Source organism: Gopherus flavomarginatus, chromosome 5 (assembly GCF_025201925.1).
Source record: "Gopherus flavomarginatus isolate rGopFla2 chromosome 5, rGopFla2.mat.asm, whole genome shotgun sequence".
Lineage (NCBI taxonomy): Eukaryota > Metazoa > Chordata > Testudines > Testudinidae > Gopherus > Gopherus flavomarginatus.
The window spans coordinates 81,468,262-81,493,519 of NC_066621.1; the positions used below are offsets into that span (position 1 = coordinate 81,468,262).

At 40.5% G+C, this 25,258-nt stretch overlaps 1 protein-coding gene across 7 annotated transcripts in view; it reads right to left on the bottom strand.

The window, feature by feature from the left end:
* Nucleotides 1–25,258, bottom strand: part of LRRC4C (leucine rich repeat containing 4C) — an 899,516-nt gene that overhangs the window by 117,241 nt on the left and 757,017 nt on the right. For 2 of the 7 annotated variants that reach the window (XM_050955347.1, XM_050955352.1), the window contains exon 1: nt 21,983–23,801. The exons of the other annotated variants lie outside the window; for them this stretch is intronic. The gene's annotated coding sequence lies outside the window, so the exon portion shown is untranslated. Of the gene's footprint in view, nt 1–21,982; nt 23,802–25,258 lie in introns of those variants that run through there. 7 annotated transcript variants of the gene reach the window in all.

Genomic DNA, 25,258 nt, shown 5'->3' on the forward strand with positions numbered 1-25,258 from the left:
CCGGCCCACTGGAGTTGCTAGGGTAAAAAGTTTCCGACAAACGTGCACGCGCGGCGCGCACACCTAACTGGAATGGATGTGAGCAATCACTCGAAGAAGAAACATTGTTTATACTTGGTGCATTTTTTCCAAGGTTTTCTTTGCAATTGAAAGGGCTAGAACCCCCCTCAGCCTAGCCCAACAGATTTACAATAAAAATTTAGACTGCTGGACCACAATTTTACAAGTGATGGACTCTGAATCAAATTGGTCAGCTGCTTATTCTCAAACACACAAATATTAGGTTACTACTACTAGAGGTAAGACTTTTAAATCCATCATAATAAACAGCTGGAATGCAAATGAATGGGATGCAAGCAACCCAGGGGATGCCAAAACTGTAAGATTTGTTATTTATTTATATTTAAGTTTTTAACTAAACCTACCATGAACAGAAATGTTTTCATGGTATTTTTAAATTTCAGAGCCAGTATTTTCTCCTGGAATTAAACATCCTCATGCTGGGTTATGAAACAACAACTTTATTATGCTGTTTCAAAACCAGAAAGTGAAACTAATTCGATATGATTTAAACTGACCAGTCTGGTTTTATTGTCCATGTTGAGCAAAGTGCCTTTTTTTTTTCTCTGTGAAAAATTAGATTTTTACAATTATTTCAGTTTTAATCTCAGATGTTGACTGTACCACGGTTGAGGGCATTTTTAAAATGTATGATTTTTATTTTGGCATTGACCTTTTAAAGATATGTTCCCAAATACCATGCTATACTTTCCCTGTCACAAGAGAAACCCACTTTCATCTACAGAAGACAGATGCAGCAGACTATTTGTTGTTTCTGCCAATCACAGTTAAATAGTGATGTTTCATTTAATTAGTGCAACCACTTTCCATTAGTTTGCATACTGCTTGGGAGCCCTTGTTCCAAAGCACATTCTCTTATTGCTCCTATCTTTAGAAAAGCTATCGTACTGTATACATTGCTGGCACAGTCTGACTCTTGCCAGATATGAAGTATTAGGCAACGCAATGACAATTTTGGCCACAACGTTACAAATCAATGGGACACCAGTTACATGTTATTTCCATGGGCAGAATTTTGGAGAAGCGTCAGGACAGTGATTTCATAGCATTGCAGTGTGATTATTTTCATATACCCGGTAGAATGGGGTTGGGGGTGGAGAGAGAGAATCTAAATCATTAGTGCCACATTTGCCTGGCACTGAACACATACTACTGTATCTCCAGGGAATTGAAATGAGTCCATGGTTCTTGAAGAGATAAACATCTTATTGCTTTTTGCACTGGTAATGAGGGTGTGTAAATGGCAAAACATGGGCAGTTATATGTTTGAGGAATTTTATATAAGGTAAATATGTTACCTAAAACCCTCCAATATCTTGTTCTCTCCATCAGCTGGAGATTTTACAGATATTTCTTTGTCTAACACACACGTTTGTCAGATAAATATGTCCCAGTGGGAGCAGCTGACTGAAAAACTCACCACAACAATGTACTGTCTGGAATGTGGCAGATGAACTCAGTGCATGAACAACTTCTTTATAATTTGGTTAACTGCAGAGGCCCCTCCATACCACTGAAATCCTTAACACTGGGTGTAGTGAGGTTTGAGTGATGCTGGCACCTTGATTAGCCCTCTAAGCAGAGGTGAATTTCACCCTAGACTTTCAAAGCAGCATTAAATAATGCAGAGACAAATATCAGGAGTAGTCAACCCCACAGAATAATTCTGAGAGCAATAAGCAATTAATGAATTCTTAAAAGCCATTCAAAAGACCTTCCTGAACAAAAAGACACTTCTGTATATTAAATACAATTTCTGAAAAGATACTGAATGTACCAAGCAAATGTAAGGAAATTGGTGATACTGATTTAGGTGTCTTAATTGTGCTGACAGGTTACTTCCATAGATGGTACAGTAAAATAAAAGAGAAAACCAGCACACTCAACTTGGATGTTTTTGTACTCATTCTGTCACAATGCTGCATTCCTTGTGTTCCCAAAATTCCTATTTAATTTCATTTTATTGAGTACACTTATTTTAACAGGTGTTTTGGATAAGTCAAGGGTGCAGGATCAGGACAAAAACATTGATTGAAATAGAAGCAGTCCAGTCCTAAATGAAACATATTCTCCTAGGAACTGATCCCCCAAAGCCTTATGTTAGTAGCAGGGTAGTTGACATCATTTGTTGGTGAAGCTATCACCAGCCCCTTGGTTCAAATACAAGGTTGCAAGAGGCAGGATGCTCATGGTTAGATACCTTCAACTGTGAATTTCACTTCTTGCCTTGGAGTCTGAGTCTATTGATCTTTGGGTCACATTGAAAAGCATACTTAGGTAGAGGTGGCTGGTGAGTGTGTGTATGTTGAGGACAGCTGATATGTTTTCAGAGAGTTTATGATTGATTATTGAGCATCAGTCCAAAATGATGATGTTTTTTATCACTATCAGTACATGCGTCTGGAGCAGTGATGGGCAACCTGTGGCCGTTGGCCAGCCCACCAGCGGATTGCCCTGATGGGCCACATGCGGCTCACGGGCTGCAGGTTGCCCACCAGTGGCCTAGAGCACCAGATAAGCATATTCTTAAAAAAATCAAAGCAAGGACTAATATGAGTAAGTACAATTCATCTGAGGAAAAATTTGCAGAATCAGATCCCTGATCATTAATGCAGCTAAACTCTCCCTAGCCACTTACAGAGAGATACCACCATTCATGAGTCAGCTGCCTACACCATCAAGGATCAATCACTCATGACCTTCTCCTAAAGTGAGCTAAAGTGATCAGTTCCACTCATTCAGTCAACAGAGGAAATCTATATAGTCATGAGATGATTTAAAATTCTTCCATCCGGCAGTGGTGCATGGACTGAATACAACAACCAGTCATGCCTCCCACAGAAACACGAAAGTTGTAGATTACGGCAAATAGAACTAGTCACTTTTAAAGTTCGCAAGCTACTGCAGCATTTAGGAATATAATTAAAAATTCCACATTGTCCAACGAAAACAGAGTTAAGGCACCTTTTTAATCATTCCGTTGTACAAAGTAAATTAGATATAAATCAATATTACATCCAGCCCAGAAAGTGCAGGGGCCTGATCCTACAAATTCTTAATGCGTGCAAATACTTCTTACTCATCAAGGTGGTCCATGGAAATCAATAGACTACGTGCACAAGTTAGGGTTCCATGCTCATGTGTTTAAGCACTCATGAGTAAGAACTCTCAGGCTTGTAACCTAGATTTTTTTTTTAATTCAGTTTATGTCTCAGGCAAAATAAGTCATGAAAACAAAATTCACTTGTTAAAAGTCTGAATATTAAGAAGTGGTTAGGAGTAGAATGAAAATGCTGGCAAATTTAGAAAAAAAAAATTTGCTACTATGAAGGCATAAGAAGGAAGAAATGGCCTCTGCTTCTAGAACTGTATAACTAATAAAATATTTAAGTGCACAGAATATGCATGCTCTTTTGTCTCTGTTACTCCACGTTGAAGTGTTATGTATTATATATGGTGACAGTGAATGTAATTATTGCATTTATATGCCTTTCATTCTAGGATTGCAAAGTACCATACAATCATGAATTAACTTAGCTTCCGAACCCTTTATGAACACCTGCACTTCAAGGGCAGGTTTGGTTGTGTACGGTGTGCAGGATCTGGCACAGGGTTTATAAATACTGTATGATTATTTTCATATTACAAAGAGATAAACTGAAGTACAAAAGAGGTTAAATGACTTGTTCAAGACCATGCAATGAATCATAGGCCAAACTAGGAATAAAATCCTATGAATCCTGACTCTCAATCCTCAGTGATTAGCACTCGAGCACTGTTCCCTCCAGCCTAATAGATCCCTATGATTTTCCTTTTATCATTTATCCTTTAAAATAAAAAATATAAAATCAGGAAAATCATAATCACTGACGCATAACTTCTTCTGAAAAAAAAATCTAAGTGCTACATTGCGAAAAAACAAAACAAAGCAAGAAAAAAAAGCCAATCATTTTATAACAGATTTCCTCTGAATAACAGTTTTCACTGCAGCTAGCTACAGTATTACCCAATGCTTCAAATGCCAGAGAGAACCAGCTGAGTAAAATGTGGAAACTTCTATTCCCTCCCCCACAAAATGGTTTATGGAATCTGGTGCTTTGGCAGATAAATCAAAAGGAATACCTCCCTGCTATTTTCCTACAGTGGAGATATCCTGTCCATAGAGGAACTATCTGATTCCCTTTAAAAGCAATTTATAAAGCAAAGAGAAACACATTCCACATTGGAAAAATGCAGTAGATACTTTAAACAAACACACACTACTTTCCTCTTCCCAAATGTGCAGCCCATTATATTTATAGGCTCTGATCTGCAAACACTTAGCATATGCATAACTTTACTCTCATACGTAATCCCATTGAAGCTATTGAAACCACTCAAAGTTGAGCTTTCTGGGTGGAGCTTTTGGCCAGTACAGAGTCCCATTGTCTTCCATGAGGCTCCATACCAACACAGGAATCCACTTGCCCAGAAATTTGGCAGGATTAGGGCCATATTTTGCAAGTTTTAACCCTTCACCAAGAACGCTAGCTGAATAATGTTAAGCTTAGCCAGGGAAAATCGGGGAAATACTTAAATGATTCTCTCAGTTACCCTCCTTATAGGGCTGTTTTTACTTCATGCTGTCATCCTCTTTTCAGAGAGTTAATTCACCTCCTTACTAGTTTTGTTCCACTTTTGCTGTCATTGCATTAATGGTCATTGTATTTCGCTATTTGAGTATTTTCAGTTTGTTCGGCAGAATAAAGTCAGCACAGATGTCTTTTGCTCATTTGTCCCTTCTGTGCACTAGTATCATAACAGCTGCAAATATACACAATACTGAGACCTGGTCTACACCGAGGAGGTGGATCAATCTAAGTTACGCAACTTCAGCTACATGAATAACGTAGCTGAAGTTGATGTACTTAAATCTACTCACCGTAGACGCCGCTCCCCCATCGACTCTGTCTGCACTTCTTGCCAAGCTGGAGTACAGGAGTTGACAGGAGAGTGCTCAGGGATCAATTTATCATCTCTAGTCTAGTCTAGTGATAAATCAATCCCCGCTGGATCGATCACTGTCCACTGATCCAGCTGGTAGTGTAGACATACCCTGAGAAATACTGTTGACTCCAGTTGCTTCTGCAGACCAAGAGAGGGAGACCTTCTTTGTTCCTAGAAGTATACATTTACATTTAGCCATTTTAAAATGTATATTGTTTGCTTGCCCCAGTTTTTCAAGCAATCCAGATCACTTTGACTCAGTGACCTGTCCTCTTCATTATTTACCATTCCCCCAACTTTTGTCTCATCTGCAAGCTTTATCAGTGGTGATTTTGAATTTTTTCCCAGGTCATTAATAAAAACATTAAATAGCATAGGGCCTACTACTGATCCCTGCAGGATCACACTAGAAAGGCACCTATTCAGTGGTGATTCCTCATTTACAGTTACATTTTGAGATCAGCCAGATTTTAATCCATTTAATGTATGCCATGTTGATTTTATATCATTCTAGCTTTCTTAATCAGAATCCCTTGCAGTACCAAATAAAACTCCTTAAATAAGTCTAAGTATATTACATCAATGCTATTACCTTTATCAACTAAACTTGTAATCTCATAAAAAAAATCAAGTTAGTTTGACAGGATCTATTTTCTACAAAACCCATGTTTGCATTGAATATATTACCCTCTGTCACAGGGTAGCTGGTCCCTGTGGATACCTTGTTCCCCTCGATCAGAGCAACTGAATCAAAACAAAGAGGGCTGGAGCTACACCTGGGCTATAAAAGGGCTACTAGTAGGCAGCTAGGAAGGACTGCGATAGGCTGAGCCCTGGGAAGGAAAATCACACTGGAACAGAGCCAACTCCTGTTGTGGGTGCCTGGAGTAAGGAGCCAGGTGCTCAAGGAAGCTCTAGGAGAAGAGCAAAGCTGACTGCAGCTGAGAGACTTTCAGGAGCTGGAGTGCCAGATACACCTAGGAGAGGTGGCCCTGAAGAACTGAGTTATGACTATTTTCTGTTTGCTAACCTCTGTTAAAGAAACAGACCTCCTTGAAAAGACTGGATGTGGCAGCACATGCTTTGGAGTCAGGGCCCGGTGATGCCCTCCTTTAATTCTTTATTAATCAAGTCCCATATCAGCCAGTCCATTATTTTGCCTGGGACTGATGTGAGACTGATAGGCCTATAACTACCTGGGTTATCCCATTTACCCGTTTAAATACTGACACAACATTAGTTTTCTTCCAGTCTTCTGGAAATTCCCCAATATTCCAAAACTTAATGAAATTTAACATTAATTGTCCAGTAAGCTCCTCAGCCAGCTTTTTGAAAACTCCTGGATGTAAGCTATCCGGACCTGATGATTTAAAAATGTCTGATTGCAGTAGCTGCTGTTTAACATCCTCCTGAGATATTGGTGGAATGGAAAGAGTGTTATCATATGCTCTGACTACTGCATCTGTTTTTTTCCTAAATATAGAACAGATGTGTTTATTTAACACTTCTGGCCTCTTCTGAATTATTATTGAAATTTCAACATTTCCATATAATAATGGACCAATACCATTTTTAAGATTATTTTTGTTCCTAATACACTTCCCTTAGTGATTTGGTACAATTCTTAGCATGTGATTTATATTCATCATTATCCACTTCCCCTTTCTTCATTTGCTATATATTATTTTAATAGCTGCCTTCACTTGCCTGCAAACCAGTGTTTGTTTGGTTGTTTGTTTGTTTAACCAATATAGCCTCTCTCCTGTGGCTTTTGGGGCATCTAGTAAATCCCTCCTCCCAGCTGATTTGGCTCATAATTGTTTTCAGTTTTGTGAAATTGGCCACTTTAAATCTCTATATCACTGGTTCGGACTTCATTTCTATCTAGCTGATGCATGTGATCTCTAGCAGCCAAAAACTGAGGCACTCAAAGTCCTTGGTTATTAAATTTGGGCCTAAATGATTTGCCCATGATCCCACAGAACAGACTGTAGCAGAGGCAGGAACTGAGCCCAAACCTTCTGACCTTCCTGAAACTTCTGTGCCTTAGCAACAAGACTATCCTTCCTAACTACCAAGAGACAGCCTTGATATGGCAGTACACTGTATGTTTTCAAAAAATGTACAGATGTTAACTAATTAATCATCACAGCAACCCTGTGAAATAGAGAAGTAGTATCCCCATTTTACAGAAGAAAACAAAAATGCTTGAGATCCCGGGGCTAGGAATTGCCCAAGGTCACATAGAAAGTCAGTGGTAGAGCCAGGATTAGAATTTAGGAATTCCTAGTTCCTAGGTTCCCAAACATATTGTCTTGATTAAAACAGCTACATGCATCTCTTTTATCTCTGCTTTATTATAGATCATTACAGAAAATGAATGCAGCATTTGGGAAGCTGCAGCCTGCTTTCTCAAACTAATTCAGCTGTTAATGTAATTCCACTTCTTACATGGTATATATCCTCTTCAAAAGGTTTAGTTCAAAATTATACATATACATACAGCATATCCAGATAAATAAATATATTTTCATTTTTTTATGTCAATATGAAACATAAACTCTATATTTTTGTGTTAAGGACAGTAGCATCTTAATAAACTAAGCCAAAGCCAAATGTTTTGTGTCTGTAAAGACAAATACTGATGCATTTCGGATTACTGGATCATGCAAAAGCTTTTCATGATACGCAGATTCAGAAATGGATAGAAACACACTTAAGGAAATCTGTATTCCTCTTTCTGCAGCTGCCCTTGGGCTGTGACAACATGGAAAAGAGCAGCTACTTGAGTGTTTTATCTTTTCCCTAGTGTGCATCATGCAGCAAGAACTACAATGATTCTATTCTTAAAGAAGCAGGAAAATGGAATATTTGATTTTTTTTAGTTCTTTGAGGGATTTTGATGCTATTATTATACTTCACCTTCTAGATGAATGGTACTTAACAGATATACTGATAGCAGGGCTTTACCCCTAAAGTCTTACAGTCTATGGCACACACCTGTTTAAATGTTAACTTTACAGTTGTGAGTAAGCCCAGTATTAGATAGGAAACACAGTAGGAAAAAATAAGTTTTACCCATGATTTTAAAAATAAACAAACAAATAAATAAATAAATCTTGCAACATTTTTTGGAACAACTTATCTAGATATTTTATGCAGTGTATTCATTACGTACATGTTTGCAATGGTTCATTTTCATTCACAGACATTTAGGATTTCAGATAACGCATTAAAATGCAACAGAAAAGTGAGAGCTTTTAACATATTTGATTTGAAAAATGTCAGAAACTGAGCTACCTCAGGCACTGATCCTACAAAGTGATCAGCAATGGCAGACCCTTAACCCTTTGCAGAGACCCATCAAAGCCTATATGGGTCCACATGAGTTCTGTAGCCTACCGCATTCATTCAGCGTGCAAGACTGAGAACTAAGTAGGAAAAAAATGTGACAAATTGCAATACGTGTATCTTTTGCTTCTGGTTATCATGAGATCAGTCAAGAAGAACAAACTAGATTCAACAGCTGGCTTTATAGTCAATATCCATCGACTATGCTGTAGGAAGTCTGGATAAGGAGTCTAGATGCAACCAGACTACTAGATTCTTGGGTTCTTTAGGACATCTGTATCCTAAAATTACTCCTGCCTTAGAGTACACACACTTGTCACTCTACAATATCAACTATCGAACCAGTGATGGGACATCACAGAGAACTCATCACCCAGGAGGAACCCAGCTCTGGGTCTGAGGAGTGGAATGACTAAAGGTAGTTTTGCCAATAAAACTAAATTAATACTGGAAGCTTCTTCAGTCATTTGGCTGCTTCACAGATGTATAAATGGTTATGAGAAGAGGTTAGATCGCTATCAAGGGTGGGAAGGCAAGAAGATATGGGTGGAGGTAGAGTGTTCTGGTCGAGTCTCCACTAATAGACTATGGCTTCATTTATTTGACATTCAAATGGGTACTGACATTAATGAGTTAGTAGTAACATGAAACAAATATTCAGCTACAATTAATTCCCCTATTATATTCACAGTCTCATGAGTGGAAGAAAGCCATAAGTATCTATGATAAAATGAAGGGTGTATATAAAGAAGGAAATACAATACAATACAAAATCACAAAGAAAACTATAAATAGATAATGGATTCTTAGGGGGTGGGAATGAAAAGAGAATCAGAAAAATCCTAGATGCAGAAGCTAATAGGATTTCCAAGACCCTAGGGAAGTTAGGCCATAGATTTGAGTTAGGCCAGTGAGATCTGGGCACCTAACTCTGTTAGGCCCCTATGAAAATCCCCAGTAGAAGGCTTTAGATCTATCCTTACTTATCCTAAGAAAAAATGGGAATGTTTCTCCAAAACCACTAAAGAGAATATTTTTTAAAAAAATGAAAATGATATATCTGAGAATGACATTGGGCTATGGTAGGAAGTTGAGAAAGAAGTGGAAAGAATAAAAGTAAAACAAATAATCAAGAAAAAAATAACAACTTAAAAAGGAAAAGTAATTACACACAATTTCTCTAGGCCACCAAATTACAAGAGCAGAAAAATAAATATATAAAGCTATTGTCAGACATTAATTTTGTTGGAGGCATGATGTTTTCCCTACCTAGATGTTTGCATTTCAAAATATTCCTGATTTGGCTAAGACCAGCAGTCCCTGCAGAACTGCTGCGGAATCTAATTTCTTTACAAAGGACTTTATTCTCCTATACTTTGCATAAAGTTGTTACCACCTGTTCCAAATGAGTGAAAAATTCTACTACTTGGGTTTGGTAGCATCTGACACCCTATTTGTATCAGGGCCGCCCAGAGGGGGGGTAAGTGGGGCAATTTGCCCCAGGCTGCGCAGGAGCCCCCATGAGAATATAATATTCTATAGTATTGCAAATTTTTTTATGGAAGGGGCCTCTGAAATTGCTTTGCCCCAGGCCCCCTGAAGCCTCTTGGCAGCCCTGATTTGTACAGGTGTAAATGATGACAATCATGCCTAGTAAGGCCTTGTCAAGGGAGGCTCTAGGCACCAGCAAAACAAGCAGGTGCTTGGAGTGGCAAATTACCAGGGGCGGCATAATGCTGGAGCCCTAGCTCCGACCTGAGGCAGTGTCCCGGGCTGGATCCTGACCACCCTCTGTTCTCTGACCAGGTGCTGCCAGGACTGTGTGGCAAGACAAGGGGAGCCAGCTCAGTGGGGAGCATGTCCCTGCCACCCTCCCACGGGCAGTGGCCAGCCCCCCTTAGGCAGGAGCCGGTAGCGCGGCCCTGCCCTGGTTGCAGAGCACAGGGGGTGGTGGTAGAACATGGCGACCGGGCAGGCAGCTCCTCCAGCGGTGGCTGTGGGCTCCTCCTCAGCTTGTCCCTGCCTCCACCTCCTCCTCCCTGTGCCACCTCCTGACAGGGGAGGGGAGCGGCAGCCCGGGCTGAGCCGAACTCGTGCTGCTGAGCAGGCCGAGCCCGCGGCCAGCTCCTGAGGGTCCTGGGGAGTGGGAGACCTAAGCACGCTGCCCAGCGATCACTAGCCACCGACTGCTCTGCCCCGGGCCCCGGAAGCCGAACCCTTCAGCCGCTTCAGCTCTCTCCGCATGAGTGCTACACTCGGTGCCCCCCGCCCGGCTGGCTCTGTCCCCGGCCATGCTGCGGGGTGACCACCCGGGACTCTGGAATGTTGCTGAGGCTGCCCCAAGCCAGGCTCCCTGGGATCCACTGCCCCTCCAGCCACGGGGGCCATAGGCCACTGTGGGAGCTGGGCCGCAGCCCTGCTCTCAGAGCCTCCTCCTCTCCCCATGCTGCATAGCAAGATGTGGGACCATGGGCAGGGCTGCTACAGCCATTTCAGACTGGGATTGGTGCCGGGGGAGAGGAGGTGACTGTGCCCTGGCTGGAGGGACTGGGCAGCCCCCTCCCCCCCACGCCCGCTGCTTGCTCATGCCGGCATGGGGCTACAACGCCCAGCTCCGGAGAGAAGTGCCAAGTCCCCGGTGTGCTTCGCAGAAAAGGAGAGGCAGGAGGCAGAGCTGTTCAGTGTCTCCCATGCAGCTCCAGGCCCCTCTGGCTAATCAGCAGTGACAGCCAGGCTGGGTAGCCCACCAGCAGCGTAATTTGGTCTGACCCGCATGGACCACATGAGCCCTAGGGTTGGCGCTGACATCCTGCCTATGGCGAGGCCTCTGGCACAGGGGCAACCCAACTCTGCCCAGGCAGACACAGCCCAGCTCACTCTTTGGCCAGCCCAGTGAGTAAATAAGTACATTAGTAGGAAATTGTTTTATTTCACTAACTACAAATTCTGTGTTCATTTTTTTTATTTTAAATAGTCAAAAACAAAACAAAACATTGAAAATGTGTTAAAAAAAGTGGGGGGGGGGGACAGCCACTTTTTTTTTTTGATTGGGGTGACAAAAAACTTAGAGCTGGCCCTGGGCCTTGTCTACATGAAGAAGCAATGCATGCTAGTAGGGTGTGATCTCTGAAGTGCACTATCATGTTGCATATTAGCTGTTCCATGTAGACCCTGCTTGTGTACACTAAATGTTCCCTGGTGCACTTTTAATATAGTACCGTTTGAAATAGCATTACATTGAAGAGCCGTAGGGAGCCTCTAGTGCACACCAGCAGGATCCATCTGGACCCATTAATGTGCAGTATATTAGTGCACAATAAACCCCTCACAGGGTGCATTACCCCACCTTGTAGCCATTTCTCCTCCTAATGCACTGACTCAGTACCCCCTATAGCATTTCCTGAAGGCAAACTGTAAGAAGAATATATCCCATTATCCTATTCACTCACAGTCTGAAGAACAGCAATGAAGAGAGTATTACATTTAGTGTCTAAAGCTGATACTATTTTATTTACAGATTTCATTACAATCGTGTATTAATTAAGGTAGATTTATACTGCTTGGATAGAGGGTGGTGAATAGTGGTAAGAAGGTGATATGAAAAAGAAAGCAACATCTGCCACTTTATGATATACCTCCTTCCACTCTGCTACTGCTGCAGCATCACCGGCAGAGAAAGTATACTGGAAACTTTCAGTTGAGATCTCCTTAGACCTGCAAATTTGGCAAATATTTTCTAAAAGGAAGTAGATACAGAAACTGGATGTCTCAGGATATGGAACCTGCTAACAATTCAGTCAGTAGTGACTGAATATAGTTACCTCCAATGGATTGCCCTTGAGACCCGAGAGGTTGCTTCTCTCTCTGTGCCCATGACCTCTCATGATAACTACATGCAACTGGAACAATGAAAATGCCAACCACTAAGGGAGGATATTGAATTTAGGTGACAGAATTTACACGGAAACTAGATTTAGACTACAGAACTCTCTCCTATAAGAGGGAAGAATGACCACAGATGTCACCACTACATGTAGAACATGTTTTCCCCCACAAATTTCTTTATACAAATACCAAAAACACATACCCACATATATGAAAAAAAGGAAAACAGCAAACAAACAAAAAAAACCCCATAAACTAATCAATTATGTTTACTAAAGGTTGGGAAGGAAGAGGTAGACACCATTATTGTACAGATCATCTCAGAATTGTTCAGCGATCATAAAATAAGCAGAGGTGGGCAGAGAAAGGGAATTCTGTTTCATGTAGGATTTTGATACTTCAAAATCTGGTTCTGGGCCTATTTGGAATTTACCTGGCTTTGGCTTCCAACCATTGTCTCTTTTTATGCCTTTCTCTGCTAGATTGAAGAGCCCTTTAATAGCTGGTAGTCTCTCCCCATGGAAGTACTTATATACTGTAATCAAGTCACCTCTCAGTCTTCTTTTTGATAAATTACACAGATTGAGCTATTGAAATGTCTCACTATAAGGCATTTTTTCCAGTTCTAACATAATTTTTGTGGTTCTTTTCTGCACCCTCTCTACTTTTTGAACAGCCTTTTTCAAATGTGGACAACAGATCTGGACACGACATTCCAGTACTGGTCTCACCACTGTTGTATACTGAAGTAAAATAACCTCCCAACTCCTACGTCTTACCACCTTCTATATACATACAGGGATCGCATTAGCCCCTTCTGCCATCACAATGGGAGCTCATGTGCAATTGCTTGTCCACGATGGCATGTAAATCCTCTTCAGAGTCGCTCTTTTCCATGATACAGTCCTCTATTCTGTAGGTATTGCCTACATTCCTTGTTGCTGGATGTGTAACTTTGAATTTGACAGTATTAAAACATATTTTTTTTGAATGGGCCCAGGTCACCAAACAATTCAGATCACTGTATGACTGCCCTGTTCTCATCATTATTTCCCACTCTGCCAATCTTTGTGTCACCCAGAAAATGTATCACTAGAGATTTTATATTTACTTTCAGATCATTGTTGGAAATGTTGAATATCCAACCCTGTGAAATCCTACTAGAAATGCCCCTATTTAGTGACGATGCCTCATTCACAATTACTTTGATATCTGCTAGTTAGTCATTTCTTCATCCATGTAATTTGTACTCTATAGATATTATATAATGCTATTTTTAAGCATAATGTTTGCAATACTAAGCCAAATGCCTTACAAAAATCTACTACATCTGTGCAGTAGTTACTTTTATCAACCAAACTTCTATTTTCATCAAATAATTAAATCAGGTTTCTTTTACAAGATCTATTTTCCATAACATCGTGCTCATTGGCATTTAATACTTCATCTGTTTAATCCCATATCAGTTATCCATTATTTTGCCTGGGATTTATGTCAGGCTAACCAGTTTATAGGTAACCGGGTCACCTAGCTTGCCTTTTCTGAATACTGGCACGCTCCAGTCTTCTGACATTTCCTCAGCATGTTATGATTTATTCAAAAATAACATGTAGCCAGAAATCTCCTCAGACAACTCTTTTAGGACTCTCGGATGCAAATTATTTGGGCCTGCTGATTTAAAAAATGTTTAATACTAGCAGACTGTTATTTAACATTCTTCTCAGTTACTAATGGACAGAAAAGTACTTCATCATCCTCATATGATACAAGCACATTCTTCTACTTCTTTCCAAATAGAGAAAAAATATTTAGTGAAGACTCGTTCCTTTTCCATGTCATTATTAGCAGTTTTACTATCTACATCAAGTAATGTGCCTATACCATTGTTAGGATTTCTTTTGTTCCTAATATATTTTAAACTCTGTCTTATTGTCCCTAACTGACAGGCACTGATTTTTTTGATGTCTTTAGCTTCCCCTATCAACGATATGCATTTCATAACTTCTAATTATATCAATTTCTTTCTATTGTCTCCTTTCCCATTGGTTACATTTTTTAAAATTTCTATTTGCTGCCTTTGTTTTGCCACTGAATCAAAATGGGCTATTAGCCAAAGTTGTCTTCTTCCTTGATTGGGGAACTGCAGGATTTTGGCCACATAATAGACTCTTCTAAAATAATTCCCAATTTTTATTCTCATTTTTCTGTCTAAATTTATCCTCCCAATCAATTTTGCTCACAATTTATCTCAGCTTCAGGAAATTATCTCTTTTGAAGTACCATGTATATACTTTACTGTTTGGGACTTTCCAGTGTTTGGTGGTCTAGAATGTAATCAGGTCATGATCACTGCTCCCCAGACAACCAACAACTGCCATTTGAATGATTAATTCATCGTTAGCCATCATAATGAGGGCCAAAATAGGTTGACTTCATGTTGGATATCATACTTTTTGTGTTAGAAAATTACCTTAAATAAAATAGGAACGCTAATGTTTTAATGCTGGCTGCATGAGACCACTAGCATACGTCTCCGAAACTGAATTTCTCCAAATCAAAATAGTTTTTCTTTCCGTGTATTACAGACAGGTGTTGAATGAACAACTCATCTTGTTCTGTGTTGGGTTTTGTGAGTTCGTGTTCGTCTGTCTGAGACCCGCACCAGTACTCCCTCCAGGGCTTTGTAGTTAGCATATAGAGGACTCTCGTCTCCAAGGCTGTCAAGCCAGCAGCTTCCCCCTTCATGAGATTCACACTAGAGAAAGAAAAATATCAAAAAGAACAATATTCGAAGATGAGAGTCTCCACACTTTTTCCAACTCAAAAAAGAAAACCATTCTGGCCATAATTCCATACCTCATGTACATAGAAACCTCACATGGGCTTTAAAGAGAGTTCTACCTGCTGAAGGGAGTGGGCACTACATGTGAACAGCCTGAAAGGCTAATGAAGCAAGCAAACCTCCTTGGTTGCTATGAAGTAAAGAGTCCCAATTGAAATGAAACTCAGCTCTCCTAAGGATGTATTGAAAATAAAAACTCACCTCCAGACAAATAATATATTACCTCGTGTCTAAGAGCCTGCTCCTCATATAAGGATTCACAATCAGCTTTACAGTTACAGTAAAGTCTTGAAACACCAAACAGCTAGGAAAGAACCTAGCATACCACATATGCCCTTTGGCAAATAAGGTTAGAGAATTTAATATATTTCTTCACTTCCCATATCAAACTCTCATGCAATGATAGAGGAAGAGTGTTAAGTTAACCCCTTTCTCTCTCTGCACCATTGTTCCATCTTCCAGATCTCCACTGTAGTCACTCAGAGGTAAATGACAAAGCTTTAAATAAAATAACCAGGTTACATCAGTAACAGAATGTTCTGTGCATGTAGTCTTTAAGGATATGGGCACCTAATTTAGGCTCTTTTGAGAATCTCAGCCTTAAAGTATGAAGCACTGACATTTTATAAACAGAAGAGCTGAAAATGTCTCTATCCTTCACGTTCACTGGACTTGTGCTTCTGCAGCAATGCATGAAGATTTGGTGAAATTGCATTGATCACTAACACCCTGAACAGCAAAGAGAGAGAAATGTCCCTTCCCCTTTTTAACTGCTTGGGATGACATCAAGAACGGCAAAGGTAACAAAGAACACTTGGCAAATAAGATAGATGAGGAAGCGGACTTTCCAAATGTTGTGATTCAGAATATAATGTTGATAATACTTATGTTTATAGAAGCCTGAACTTTTAACCTGTTATTGATTTGGAAACTTAAACAGGTTTCACAATTCATTGTGGGAAGGGGCAGTGAAATAAGACAAACAAAAAATTAACCAAAGGATCAATCCTTCCCTTCTGGAAGTCACTGAGAAAACTCTCATTGAGATCAGTGGGAGACCAGAGATTGGCATTGCAGAATAAAGGACAAAAGAGGAACAAATACATAAATGAAATGGAACCATGTGGTTGCTCTGAGGCATTACAGCACAGCGGGCCAGCACCTTGACCCTATAGTGGTGTGCACATCAGAGACAGAACAGATAAATGGCAAATAAGTAAAATCAAAGTACTAGTTTTGTCATTGTACATGATTTTATTAGTGTTAATGATACTGTACAAATACTCCACCTTGCCAGTTACTCCTTCCCAACAATAAATTACCCTGTAGAGCAAAACGTTTAATACTGCATGGCTCTGAGAACTGATTACGGAGGAAGAAACTTTCATCTCTAGGTCACTAGTTCAAATTCTATTCAAGTTAGAAGCATCTGAATATGTTTAACCATCTGATGGCTAGTCAGTTGCCTAGGTATATGAAGCGAATTGATGACCTTAGTCCAAATAAAGGTTAGGGAAACTGTTTTAGAGCCTGTACCAGTTTAAAGGTGAACTTTACCTTAGGGTTATGACTGAGGCATTCAGACAGCTAATGTGAGTTCTGTACTTAATCTTGTGGGTAAATAGAGGACTACATTTTACCAGTGCTAAATGAGAAGACCCGAACTACACTAAATACCTTTTTAAAAAATTAATATAGTACTAGGCTTTGAGGATTGGGTGTGACCTTCAAAGCGTCCGAGAATTATTCTTACACATATAGCGATGAAAAAGCACTAACTATTGAGGCTCATCAGAAGTCAATTTCACATTAAATTTGCCACGTGAACATGACAGGAAAACATATCCTGGTTTCCATGAGTTATTTTGTTGTACCAGGCTGCATGGATCCAGCTGCTGCAAAAAATAACCAAAGGGAGATCCCTCCACACAAAGGGCATCTCCAATGTCCTGATTCTCCTTTAACTTCTTTTGCAGTAACTCTCTTGAGCTGGCTTTAACTAATTTGACATGAGGCCAACATCAGAGTTATGTTTAAAAATGCACTGATTTCAGTGGTATCTTGCACACAGACACTCCTGCATGGCAGGACACGCTCTGCAGCAAATGCAAACAGAGAGTTTGCTCAGGGATCCAGTGCTGCCTCTTTCTCTTTCACAGACAGCAAGATAAAGCTGGTCCTTGCTTTATGAAAACAGAATTTACAGAGCTCATAGAATTGTGTGTTCAAATCTACAGAAACACTAGCCTATGCCTGGCAATGCATTTTAATCCACCCAGCGATTAGAGGAATGGATTGAGTCCTAGCAAGTTCATTGTTCTAATTGTCAGCAACTGCTACACTTCACTTGCCTGCAGCTATCCAATTAACATATCACCACTCCACAAAATATTATAATATGCTCGGTGTCCTTACAACAAGAAGCTGTCTCACACTCCACTTCCATCCAGCAGATCTATCTTAATCAGGTCTCCTATACATTAACAAATCTGAGGGTAGAATTACAGAAGGCCAGGGATAGACAACGAGGCCATCTCATTCTTTTGCCTATTGTTGTGCCAAGTTCATTGGGAATATTTGTTGTTGTTAAGTAGATCAAAAGGGAAAGAAGAAAAGCTCAACTAGAGAAAGTGGAAAAACATGTAACTTGTGCCCCGAGATATTGCCATGGCAACATTTAAACAATGAACAGAAAACCCTGCAGGATTCTGTTCTTGCTTCCTTGGATACCAAATGTAAATCTTTACTCCCTCTTTTTGTGTGTATGCGTGCCTGACTTTGGCTTTTCTCTCTAATGGATATAAGAATATTCTTGCTTCTGGATCAGGAATATTCTTATATCCTGGATCACTTTTTTTAATTTATCCAGACATATTACAGCTTGTACATCTGCAATTAAAAGTGGGGGGGGGGGAATACAATAGACACCAAAACTCTCTGAAGGAGAGAGGGATCAAATAGCTCTGGAGCTGTACAATGAACCATGGAGCCCTTCATTTTTGGTCATGGCAGAAAGGCAGTCTTGCAGAATTCTTACAAAAACTTTTCAGTAATGGTTAAAAAAGCTACTTTTCTGTCCTCTACTCCATGATGCTGATATTGGGGAGATGTGTCAGGGGGACCCTCCTAAAGACAGTTTTCAAGAAGTTATTTGCTGAGGTGAATGGAATTGTACAAGGCTGGTTAGTTCCAACCCTTCTTGCCAAGCTTTAATCACATGAGTAATCAATCACCTTTTAAAGCAGCAGGATTTGTTCACTTCCTTGAGGCTGCTGAGATGAGTAAGGATACACAGGATCAGGCCTCAGCTAGGTTGTGACTTAAGCCACTACTGCTTGACAGATATTTGGATGCTCTAGAAACAGGTTGATGAATCTCCATTCCTCTTATTTGTGGACAGGTGTCCATATTGCAATCGGTGATAATTGCCTCTTTTTTGTAAATCTCCGCAGACAGGTCAAGGGATCTCTCCAGGCCAAGGTGGAAAACACATTGAAAGGATTGGGAGTAAAGTTTACACTGCAGTTAGTTGCAATGTACTCTTCCCCCCATCCATTCCCAACCTTCTCCCCCACTCCCGAAAAATATACTAGGGACTTCAGCCTCCAGGGCTGTCAAACAGGTGCTTTTCACCAGCATCAAATTTGCTCTACATTTTAAATAACGGGAAACAAATCTTAATGAAAGCACAAGTCACTGTCTTTAATCCTCCTGAAATCCCACACACTTACTGGTATGTCTTTCTATAGAAGGTCTCCATTTTCATACTGATGATTGCTGTAACTACTGCGAGAATGACACTGGCTAACCATGTACAATAGAATTTGTTTTTAAAGACACTGGCACCTTATATTAAACTCTTAATATTTTGCAAATCTCTTCCACAGCCTTTAGTTTACATTGAAGGAGCAAAATACACGTTTATAAATCTCTGTCTATATAGCATATAAATATGTTGACATTCTATTTAACTGCCTTTACAAGTCTTCTTTTCCACCAAGATTACAATCCTAGTCACAGTGATCCAGAGGCTACTTCAGCAATAAAAATCGATCTGGGGCCAACTCTCCATCAGTGAAAGACATTTCCGAAATGTGACAAGATGTGGATTGCCTTGGCTTTATATCAGCAATAACTTCAGATTACCAAGAGAGGTTACATTTTTAGATTAAGTGATTCTTGGTCCCAGAGGAGCAAATACAATAAATAAAATAGGGCCCTCATACACGGTATTCTAATTTCTCCTGCATTGGCATTTGACATGTTACTATTCACATAACTGCTCACTATTCATACTGTATTTTCTCTTCCTATCTGCTTAGGTAATTACAGATGGTTTACCCAATACTCTGAAAATGAAGGCAGTTTGCATATCATATACTGCTGAATGCTACACTGGTGTTCTGACACGAGAGAGGGAAATAACAAAGTCAATCAGCTTTCATTTGTACTCAGGTTACTATGAAATCCTCACTTTTCATCTCAGTTTGTTTTCTAAGGTTATCTATCATATTTTTGCCAGCACCTTGAGATCTAGACAACATCTGAGTGCAAATTATTTGAATGCTCAACACTCTTCCATTACATCACTGAAAGAGTTACATTCCAGGCTACTCCATGTGTCTTTGGCTACTTTACCAAGTGAGAGATTCATGGAAGTGTGCGACTATTGCATCTTTAGAAGCTGAGCCGCATCTACAGATTTCTAATGTTGACAAGCTTTGTCTATTTCACAGTCCAGATTTGTGTCTACATTTTTGTCAGCACATAAAAAAAACCCTCATGCTATTTACTGTACAAAATGAATCAGACATCCTATTGTCAAAGGCTAGACTGGCTTTCCCTAGAGGTTTTCTGTTTATGGGCTTGCTTCACAACAATCCAGTGAAAAGCTTAAAGATTTTCCCCCCCTCACTTGGCCAGCTTCTCTCTTTTTCAGTAATTACTGAGCAACAGTTTAAACACACATTTAACTGCTCTTTTACTGCAACTGGTGATGTCAGTGTAGCCCCAATAGGGACAGGAATTATGATAAGATATTCAGGACCCTACAGGGGGTCGAGGAAAACAATGTGATTTTTTTCACAGATTGACAAATTTATTACCCACTCAATGACCCCACAGGAAACACTTGCCCAGAAAAATAAATGAGACTGAAAACATTCCATACTACACATGCTTAGTTAAGGACTTAAGAGAAGGGTAAGAATAGATGTGGCTATAAGGGATTTTTTTTTTTAATTGTGCCAACTTGCTTCTTGTTTTAAGCCCAGCAGAATAAACAAAAATTCCCATGGACCTCCCTGGGAGCAGGACTGCCCCCCACATCTTTCATCCTTCCCAAGTAACAAATGCTTAAAGGACATGACCTCTGAGGAGCAGAAGAATGGGATATTTTTTAAAGGCAGAAACTCTAATTTCCATTAACCTGTAAGCTCAGGAAGGTTTCTATCAAATAGGCTTTTTTTTTTTAACATGTTTAGTTTATTGCCAGAAGCTCTAGCTATGCTGCACTTGTGGTTTCTGAGACAGAAAGCCTGAGAAAGAGGGAAAGATTGTCAGCAAGTGAGGAGTTCTACTCAACATCTCTCCTCCTCTTTACTTCCTCCCCTCTGAGCTCAAGGGAATGGGGGGAGGAAATCAGTGGCCATGCTAATTCTGCACATTGCCTGGCAAAAATAGCCATTATCTGCTCAATGGGTCACTTATTTATGTGTCTGAGATCCCCCTCCAACTTCCTTCTTCGCTACATTCCAGTAAAGACCTTCAATCTGTGTCCCTGCACATGGAGGAGGTCAGGGTTGGGGGCATGGAAAGAGAATATCTAATAAGCCAGCAGCTATGCCAGCAGAAAAGAGAGGAGCAAAGTGGCTCTGTTCCCCACTAGCACACAGGGACTCCCAGTTAGTTCAAACAACATTATCCCACTTTTATTCCCCTCCCCCCGTTTCTGTAAGCAAGGACAGACATAATTACTGGATACTAGCCGGCCTATTATCTACCCATCACTCCTAATACGTAAACTCGGCCGGAGACAAGATCTCTCTCTTTTTTTTTTTATGTTAACTCTTAACGCTGTGAAACACTATCTGCCTATCAACAGTAAATTTACAACTGTTGTGAAAGCCCTCTGGAAGCGAGAAGGATTTACCACCGAACCCCAGCAAATTGCCTAAGAGATCTGGAGCACATCTGTGGCAAGTATAGCAGCTTTTTAAACTCGCCGTCAATAGTGAACACCCATCCACTCTCTCTGCTGATAACCATCCTTCATCACACTCTGTGCACAATGTAACGTTTCTCCCCAGACTGCCTCCTCGGCGTCCCCGCTCCCCCCACCAAAAGCCATCCATCCTTCACCTGCCTGCCTCACTATCATATGTCCATGTTAATACACCTTGCTGAGCTGCAATGTCAGATTTGCATAATAAAAATTAAATCGGATCCCTTCGATTTCCAATGGTCAAAAGAGAAAACAAAAATCGTTGTGCATCAAACTCCTTAGGCTGCCGTGCAACTTGCCGCGCTTGCACAGTTTGAGGGATCGAGCAGCACAACACCACACACTGCAGGGGCTTCCTTGGGAGATTTCTTTGCTAGTGAACATTTACAAACCCTGCAGACACAGGAATCTGCAACATCCTCCCGGGGCTTGGATTTCACTAACCATAACATTGGATGTACGGTAAGTTATTGGTTATACCCCACCGCCCCGCCAAACCAGTGCCTATAATTTATCCAGATTTTATTAGAAGGGAAGAAAGCGAGGGAAAACATCAGCGAGGGCATGTTTTCTTTCCCCAGAAATAAGAATAAAAAAATATCAAAGGCACTCACTGTATTTCAGATTGCACAGAAGACTATCCAGATGGAAATCCGAGTGTTTAAGGGCGGGAGGGGAAAAAGGCAGGGGGTGGCAAACTATTTCATTGCAGCGGCGAAGCCAAAATTAAAAAGGAGGAATTAAATTAAAAATAAAATCTCCAACTTCAATTTTCCATCAATTCCAGTCCACATAGGCTCCAATCCAACCCAACCTGCTGATTTTTTTTCTCCCTCACCAGATTCTTCTTTTCCACTCCCACCCCCTTTTTTTCCCCGTCGCTCTTAACTTTTCTGCTGGAAATGGTCGTAGTTGTATTATTAAAATCCTGTCTTCCTGGGGGAGTTTTTTTTAAAAAGCTAAACATTTTAAAAAATCCATCAGAACAAGAACGGTCCTTCTCCTTTCTGAAACTTTTCATTCCAGTGTGGATCCTTTTCCTAGTTTCCTTTCGTTGAGGGTTTTTCCTTTCTGGCTCCTATGTTCTCCATTGCCAACTATTTTTTTTTCTTTGGAGGGAAGAGAGGAGTTTCTTTATTTTAAACAACCCTATATCTGAAGTGAGGCCGTTTTCTTTTAATGCATTTTTTGTTGTGACTGTTAAGATCCAGGTCTGGCCAGGCAATTTTCTTTTCCCCCCTTCTTTGCTGCACTATCAATTATCCAATCCATGTGTTTCCACGTTAGGTCGGGGGTTCCCATTCTTCTGTTTTCCCTATTTTCCTCCACACACACCTTCACCAGCGTCTCCTCTTACATTTAGAATGTTAAAACAATAAACTTTTGGTCTCTCTCCCCCCCCTCCAAAGATCTGATTAGATTTCCAATCACAACCCAGTGCGCAACTGGATTTTTGATTTCAGCAAGAAGCCAGTCATCCACAGCATCATCACCATTCTCCTCTCTTCAAACTCCACGTTATATCCTTTTGCCTTCCCTCCAACTCCTCTGCATTTTCATAATCTCACATTAAACGGAAATGGGGTGAGGGAGAGTGGAGGAAAAGTCAAGGTTCCCACCAGCTGTCAAGAATAAATTCATCCCTTATTTCGTTGTTTTTTTTACACACGTGGGGTGGGTGTTTTTGACACTCCCTCTTCTCTTTGCCCCCACTTCTCAAAATCTTCCTGACGTTAAAACTCCCCCGATGGGGCACAAAAGCTCCCTGGGGAGGCGTGATTTGTCCTCCCTAACTCTGAATTTCATAAGCACGGGGCTCCCCTTCCTCTTCATTTCGGCTTCCTCTCCATCTTTTGTCCAGCAGCAATAGAGATCCAGCAGTATCGAGACGGATAAACTTCTTCTATTTCTTCTTGGGCGAGAGAGAGCAAGAGAAACACACAGAGACAGCCCTCCAATCTCTGCCTCCCTTTTCCTCCTCCTATCTATTGCAATTGCAGCTCTGATCTCATTGCCAAGATCAGCCTGGTATATTTCAGATCTACAAGTTGGTATCCCCCTCTGCACAGCAGCGACTTAAGCTCCCATCTTCTTCCACATTCCAGTTACCTTCCCCCTTCCTCCCTCCCCTCCAAGATGACACATTCCCAGGAGCGCAGCCGCTTCTTTCATTCCTTATCCCAGAAATGCACAGCAAAACCTTTTCTTCCTGCCATCAGCTTCAGCTCGAAGTCTATATTTATATGTGTGTATGTATATGTATTTAGATATATCCAGTTCCAATCAGCCGCTGCGGAGAGTAGCTTGGCTCTCTCGCTCTCTCACTCCCCTCCCCACCTTTGCAATGGCACCTCAATATTTCCAGAGGTCTCAGGGTCAGTCTTTCTGCCTACACTCGTCCCTTCTCCCGTCTTCAATTCTCTCTTCTTTTTTCCCCCCTTCCTCCTTTTCTCTGCTTGTGATCAGTAAAATACAATTACCCAATTACCTCCCATCATCTTAGCACTGATTGGTCAATTGTATTAACACTTGATGTCAAGGAAAAGAGTACTGAAGCTCTTGTGATAGGGCACTGCTGCCACCCGGCGGACAGTCTGGAAACAGGCTCACTGTTACCTCAAGAAACCTCCAAGTGAGGAAGGAGTAATTGAAAAACAAAGGCTCGTCTTGAGGAAAGGCATGTCAAAACTCATTTTCTTAAAAGCCTGCCTGATTGTGGCAGCTCAACTGTGCTCACAGGTACAGGCCTAGCCACAGAAGGATAGGGAAAGTTAATGATTTTCTATAAAATCACCCTTTAGAAACCTGTTATATATTTCATTTTACTTCGGTAACTTTCTCTCCCCTTTTGTGGCTAGGCATGTACCTGTGAACACGGTGTCCATATATATCTTTACATATACACATGTTTACAGTACACACACTCAAACACAAATTAATACACATTTAAACCATTTTTCGCCATAATTTGAAGAAACCCAAGTATCACTCAGTACCAAACACCTGCACGTTAACAGACTGGAAGATCTTCGAAGTGTCTCATGGTTTCAGGAGATTTGTGAGCAATTAAGTGGTAGGATCACAATAGAATGGCCATGTTTACACTACCAGCATTACAGCAGCAGAGCTACAATACCAAAGATATGTTTCTGTAATCCCATAATTGGGTATGGCAAAATTAAATGTTTATTTTCCAGCATTTTTTAAAATTTTAACCATTTAAATTTTCAGGGTAGTGCAAAATGATATGCTTTGAACGTTTTTTTATTTTTATCTATTTAAATGTTAACAATTAAGGGAAATTATGGGAGATTTGACAATAATTATTTAATGCCTGTAGACATTGAGATTCAAAAGGTAAAAAAGCTTTATAACAGTTATAACACAAGTATCAACATCACATTTCAGAATATACAAAGGAAATAGCCTTAAATCAAACTCTAATAAGTTCACAAGCATTATTTTTCTTATTTTGCCGATCTTGATTTCAATTATTATTGATGGATTTTTTTTTTTGGTCAGTTTGTGTATGTTTGGTGAAATCGACATTTACTGACATTTACAGATAGAAATTGAATCCTTCCAAGCCTACTCATAATGTAGACACAGACTACAGCAACAGAAGGGTTCCCCCCCCCAATCCTTGTAGAAACTCCTCCTCCCCGAGTGACAGTCACTAGGTCAATGGAAGCATTCTTCCATCAACCTAACTGACTACCTTGGGGATTAGGTCAGCATAGCTACAGTGCTCAAGGGAGTGGATTTTCACTCCCCTGAGTGCAGCAGCTAGACCAATCTAAGTTTTCAGTACAGACCAGCCCAGTTACTAGGCTCACAGATTTTCTGGTGTAACTTCATTGGGATGAATCTGACCTAGACTTTTTCAGAGG